The 7,500-nt window shown below is 44.1% G+C and overlaps 1 protein-coding gene across 1 annotated transcript in view; it reads right to left on the bottom strand.

Moving 5' to 3' along the window:
- The window catches only part of LOC137093778 (histone deacetylase 4-like), a 50,002-nt gene extending 47,171 nt beyond the window's left edge, over nucleotides 1–2,831 (bottom strand). The window contains exon 1 of the mRNA XM_067458622.1: nucleotides 2,676–2,831. The gene's annotated coding sequence lies outside the window, so the exon portion shown is untranslated. The remainder of the gene's footprint in view (nucleotides 1–2,675) is intronic.
- Between the last annotated feature and the right edge of the window lie 4,669 nt (nucleotides 2,832–7,500).

Genomic DNA, 7,500 nt, shown 5'->3' with positions numbered 1-7,500 from the left:
CATTACCATAACCCTAACCCTAACCCAGAACAGAAGCATTACCATAACCCTAACCCTAACCCAGAACAGAAGCATTAACATAACCCTAACCCTAACCCAGAACAGAAGCATTAACATAACCCTAACCCAGAACAGAAGCATTACCATAACCCTAACCCAGAACAGAAGCATTAACATAACCCTAACCCTAACCCAGAAAAGAAGCATTAACATAACCCTAACCCTAACCCAGAACAGAAGCATTAACATAACCCTAACCCAGAACAGAAGCATTAACATAACCCTAACCCAGAACAGAAGCATTAACATAACCCTAACCCAGAACAGAAGTATTAACATAACCCTAACCCTAACCCAGAACAGAAGTATTAACATAACCCTAACCCAGAACATAAGTATTAACATGTGTTTAAACATGAGGTGGACCTGCTTAGACCTTCCTCTGGGAGAAACACATGCAAGTCAGTCCATGTTCCAGCTGTCAATCACAGCAATCTGATCCTCCTCAAAACACCATACATGAAGAAAGAGTGTGTGTGTGTGTGTGTGTGTGCTTGTTTTTGTGACATATGAGGACACAAATGTGTATAATGACATGGGTATGACAAGTATCACAGGAGAGGGTGAAATATGAGGACATTACCCATGTCCCCACTTTTCAAAAGGCTTATAAATCACACAGGATGAGTTTTTTAGAGAAAGTAAAAATGCAGAATGTTTCCTGTGATGGATAGGGTTAGGCAGGCCTTTAGGAAGCCGTTTAATTCCGGGGGGGCTGAAACAAAGTTGGGTCGGAAAATGTGTGACGTCATTATATTGTTGGTGGCGACCAGACAGGTGTTGTAGTAGAACACCCCTTTACCGTCAAAGAGCACAGACGGACCCACCGCCCCAGATTATTGTTGTTTAAAATGAAATACTTGTTAAAACGCGATCATACCATGTGGGTGTCGGAAGCAAAACTGTGGGTGGTCTCAGAATTTGTTTTTGCTGGAGTAACGTTAGATACAAATATACTGCAGTTTACTAAACGATTGATTGCGCTAGACAAAATTACGGAAATCACTGAGTTATTTGCCCTGCCTTTTGCCGAACTCGCTCTACTCCCTTTTCACATCACAGATCAGAAAGGCATTTATTTTCAATAAAATTTGAGAAAATATTAGAAAAGTGAAAAAAAAGAGTCAAACACCTAATATGTTTTTCTCGGTTAGGGGTCGGTAAACAGACGTGTTGAATTAGTGACGATAAAAGTGAGTGGGTCCAATATATCATTGGTCTTTAAATGTGGGTGAGTCTTGTCCTCATGACACACAATGGTTCTGACGCCCATGGATCATACACAGACACACACACGTTAATCATCACTCATAAAGCATTCTTTTTATTTGTGTTCATAGGCTACATACAATATTCAGCATCTGCCAGGGCTTTTAGTCCATCATGTGCGCATATTTGGAGAAATAATGATTCATAATCACGTTTGTAAAATATCATGTGTCCCGACCTCAGCAGACTGGTGAGAGTAGGCTAACATGTTAACGTCCAGCTCACAAACCTCGCGGATGTCTGAACAGAGTTTGTTTCGGTGTCAAGGTCAGCGTCGTTGTTGTTTACATACTTTATTTGAGAAGATTTCCAAATTTTACTTTTCTCAACCGTGTTAGTAGTAACGTTACTCAAAAAAGCCTACAAATACGTTTCTGCTGCTTATTGCTAACCATGACCAAACGAGAGTGAGCGAAGTGATGATGGTGACGAAAGCACTTCTTAAGGAATTATTAAAATAATTATTAATTAGTTTATATCTTATCCACGGACCATTATTTTAATCCCATTAAAACACAGTATGTTATGTCAGTCTATTTTAATTTATTTTGATTCATTTCATGTTTTAAATACAATATAATTTTAGTCCACAGCCCCCCACAGGGGGGCTGCAGCCCCCGCAGCACCCCCCTTCCCGCGCTACTGGGTTTAGGGGCTGTGTGTGTGTGTGTGTGTGTGTGTGTGTGTGTGTGTGTGTGATGGGGAGGTTTAGGGGCAGTGTAAGGGGATAGAAAATATGGTTTGTACAGTATAAAAACCATTATGCCTATGGAATGTCCCCATATGTCACAAAAACAAACGAGTGTGTGTGTGAATGAAGTGTGTGTGTGTGTGTGTGTGTGTGTGTGTGTGTGTGTGTGTGTGTGTGTGTGTGTGAGAGAGAGAATGAATGAATGAAAGTGTGTGTATGTATGAGTGTAAATGTATGTGAGTGCATGAATGAACTGTGTGAGAGAGAATGTATGAGGGAAGTGTGTGAGTGTGTATGAATGAAATGTGTGTGTGTGTAAGAGAGAGAACGTGTGTGTGTCAGTTGAGTCATGGCGGTCTCATTCACAAAAGCTGCGCCTGATGTCTACCCCGCCCCTCCTCACGCCATTGGCCGTCGCTCATTAAACCACAACAATAACACAATTCTAGTCAACGCGAATATAATCTCCGCTGATTTCGCCAGGCGAGGCTTTCTTACACGAGCTCACTGCAGTGAAGGTAAATCTGGCCGATCACCACTAACGGAAGCTGCTGTACAAACATCATCCCGTTCACAATAACAAACATCTGCCGCCGCCAGTGCGCCTGATGCTGTCGGTCCGCGCGCGCAACCGATCGGTCGCTCGTTCACTCACCGGATCGCAGCACACGCAGGAGGCTCGCGGGATCAACGGCAGACATCTGAGACCCTCCGACAGAAACGGTGCCTGACAGACTCCGCCATACTGGATCTTTGATTAGGGAATCACGTGTGGCGGGACTGTACTAGAGGCGGGATCACCCACGCATCTCGCGCTCGGACCCGCACGCGCGGTGACGTCACTCCGCGTAATGTCCAATACAGCGCTCATGTACCGTTTGCTGTTACATACAGGACACACAACATCTCTATAGGGGTCATCACTGACATACAGGACACACAACATCTCAATAGGGGTCATCACGGACACACAACATCTCTATAGGGGTCATCACTGACATACAGGACACACAACATCTCTATAGGGGTCATCACTGACATACAGGACACACAACATCTCAATAGGGATCATCACTGACATACAGGACACACAACATCTCTATAGGGGTCATCACTGACATACAGGACACACAACATCTCTATAGGGGTCATCACTGACATACAGGACACACAACATCTCTATAGGGGTCATCACTGACATACAGGACACACAACATCTCTATAGGGGTCATCACTGACATACAGGACACGCAACATCTCTATAGGGGTCATCACTGACATACAGGACACGCAACATCTCTATAGGGATCATCACTGACATACAGGACACACAACATCTCTATAGGGGTCATCACTGACATACAGGACACACAACATCTCTATAGGGGTCATCACTGACATACAGGACACACAACATCTCTATAGGGGTCATCACTGACATACAGGACACACAACATCTCTATAGGGATCATCACTGACATACAGGACACACAACATCTCTATAGGGGTCATCACTGACATACAGGACACACAACATCTCTATAGGGGTCATCACTGACATACAGGACACACAACATCTCTATAGGGATCATCACTGACATACAGGACACACAACATCTCTATAGGGGTCATCACTGATATACAGGACACACAACATCTCTATAGGGATCATCACTGACATATAGGACATCTCTATAGGGATCATCACTGACATACAGGACACAACATCTCTATAGGGGTAATCACTGACATACAGGACACACAACATCTCAATAGGGGTCATCACTGACATACAGGACACACAACATCTCTATAGGGGTCATCACTGACATACAGGACACACAACATCTCTATAGGGGTCATCACTGACATACAGGACAAACAACATCTCAATAGGGATCATCACTGACATACAGGACAAACAACATCTCAATAGGGATCATCACTGACATACAGGACACACAACATCTCCATAGGAATCATCACTGACATACAGGACACACAACATCTCTATAGGGGTCATCACTGAAATACAGGACACGCAACATCTCTATAGGTGTTATCACTGACATACAGGACACACAACATCTCCATAGGAATCATCACTGACATACAGGACACAACATCTCTATAGGGATCATCACTGACATACAGGACACACAACATCTCTATAGGGGTCATCACTGACATACAGGACACACAACATCTCTATAGGGGTCATCACTGACATACAGGACACACAACATCTCTATAGGGGTCATCACTGACAAACAGGACACACAACATCTCAATAGGGGTCATCACTGACATACAGGACACACAACATCTCTATAGGGGTCATCACTGACATACAGGACACACAACATCTCAATAGGGGTTATCACTGACATACAGGACACACAACATCTCTATAGGGGTCATCACTGACATACAGGACACACAACATCTCTATAGGGGTCATCACTGACATACAGGACACACAACATCTCAATAGGGATCATCACTGACATACAGGACACACAACATCTCTATAGGGGTCATCACTGACATACAGGACACACAACATCTCTATAGGGGTCATCACTGACACACAGGACACACAACATCTCTATAGGGATCATCACTGACATACAGGACACACAACATCTCTATAGGGGTCATCACTGACATACAGGACACACAACATCTCTATAGGGGTCATCACTGACATACAGGACACACAACATCTCTATAGGGGTCATCACTGACATACAGGACACACAACATCTCTATAGGGATCATCACTGACATACAGGACACACAACATCTCTATAGGGGTCATCACTGACATACAGGACACAACATCTCTATAGGGGTCATCACTGACATACAGGACACACAACATCCCTATAGGGGTCATCACTGACATACAGGACACACAACATCTCTATAGGGGTCATCACTGACATACAGGACACACAACATCTCTATAGGGGTCATCACTGACATACAGGACACACAACATCTCTAGAGGGGTCATCACTGACATACAGGACACACAACATCTCTATAGGGGTCATCACTGACATACAGGACACACAACATCTCTATAGGGGTCATCACTGACATACAGGACACACAACATCTCTATAGGGGTCATCACTGACATACAGGACACACAACATCTCTATAGGGGTCATCACTGACATACAGGACACACAACATCTCAATAGGGATCATCACTGACATACAGGACACACAACATCTCTATAGGGGTCATCACTGACATACAGGACACACAACATCTCAATAGGGGTTATCACTGACATACAGGACACACAACATCTCTATAGGGGTCATCACTGACATACAGGACACACAACATCTCTATAGGGGTCATCACTGACATACAGGACACACAACATCTCAATAGGGATCATCACTGACATACAGGACACACAACATCTATATAGGGGTCATCACTGACATACAGGACACACAACATCTCTATAGGGGTCATCACTGACACACAGGACACACAACATCTCTATAGGGATCATCACTGACACACAGGACACACAACATCTCTATAGGGGTCATCACTGACATACAGGACACACAACATCTCTATAGGGGTCATCACTGACATACAGGACACACAACATCTCTATAGGGGTCATCACTGACATACAGGACACACAACATCTCTATAGGGATCCTCACTGACATACAGGACACACAACATCTCTATAGGGGTCATCACTGACATACAGGACACAACATCTCTATAGGGGTCATCACTGACATACAGGACACACAACATCCCTATAGGGGTCATCACTGACATACAGGACACACAACATCTCTATAGGGGTCATCACTGACATACAGGACACACAACATCTCTATAGGGGTCATCACTGACATACAGGACACGCAACATCTCTATAGGGGTCATCACTGACATACAGGACACGCAACATCTCTATAGGGGTCATCACTGACATACAGGACACGCAACATCTCTATAGGGGTCATCACTGACATACAGGACACGCAACATCTCTATAGGGGTCATCACTGACATACAGGACACGCAACATCTCTATAGGGGTCATCACTGACATACAGGACACACAACATCTCTATAGGGGTCATCACTGACATACAGGACACACAACATCTCTATAGGGGTCATCACTGACATACAGGACACACAACATCTCTATAGGGATCATCACTGACATACAGGACACACAACATCTCTATAGGGGTCATCACTGACATACAGGACACACAACATCTCTATAGGGATCATCACTGACGTACAGGACACACAACATCTCTATAGGGATCATCACTGACGTACAGGACACACAACATCTCTATAGGGGTCATCATTGACATACAGGACACACAACATCTCTATAGGGGTCATCACTGACATACAGGACACACAACATCTCTATAGGGGTCATCACTGACATACAGGACACACAACATCTCTATAGGGATCATCACAGACATACAGGACACACAACATCTCTATAGGGGTCATCACTGACATACAGGACACACAACATCTCTATAGGGTCATCACTGACATACAGGACACACAACATCTCTATAGGGATCATCACTGACATACAGGACACACAACATCTCTATAGGGGTCATCACTGACATATAGGACACACAACATCTCTATAGGGATCATCACTGACATACAGGACACACAACATCTCTATAGGGATCATCACTGACATACAGGACACAACATCTCTATAGGGATCATCACTGACATACAGGGCACACAACATCTCTATAGGGGTCATCACTGACATACAGGACACACAACATCTCTATAGGGGTCATCACTGACATACAGGACACACAACATCTCTATAGGGGTCATCACTGACATACAGGACACACAACATCTCTATAGGGTCATCACTGACATACAGGACACACAACATCTCTATAGGGATCATCACTGACATACAGGACACACAACATCTCTATAGGGGTCATAACTGACATTCATTGACACGCAGCATCTCTATAGGGGTCATCACTGACATACAGGACACACAACATCTCTATAGGGATCATCACTGACATACAGGGCACACAACATCTCTATAGGGGTCATCACTGACATACAGGGCACACAACATCTCTATAGGGTCATCACTGACATACAGGACACACAACATCTCTATAGGGGTCATCACTGACATACAGGACACACAACATCTCTATAGGGGTCATCACTGACATACAGGACACACAACATCTCTATAGGGGTCATCACTGACATACAGGACACGCAGCATCTCTATAGGGTCATCACTGACATACAGGTTACGCAACATCTCTATAGGGATCATCACTGACATACAGGACACACAACATCTCTATAGGGGTCATCACTGACATACAGGACACACAACATCTCTATGGGTGTCATCACTGACATACAGGACACACAACATCTC

This window comes from Pseudorasbora parva, chromosome 12 (genome assembly GCF_024679245.1).
Source record: "Pseudorasbora parva isolate DD20220531a chromosome 12, ASM2467924v1, whole genome shotgun sequence".
Lineage (NCBI taxonomy): Eukaryota > Metazoa > Chordata > Actinopteri > Cypriniformes > Gobionidae > Pseudorasbora > Pseudorasbora parva.
This window is presented reverse-complemented; position numbering and strand designations above follow the sequence as displayed.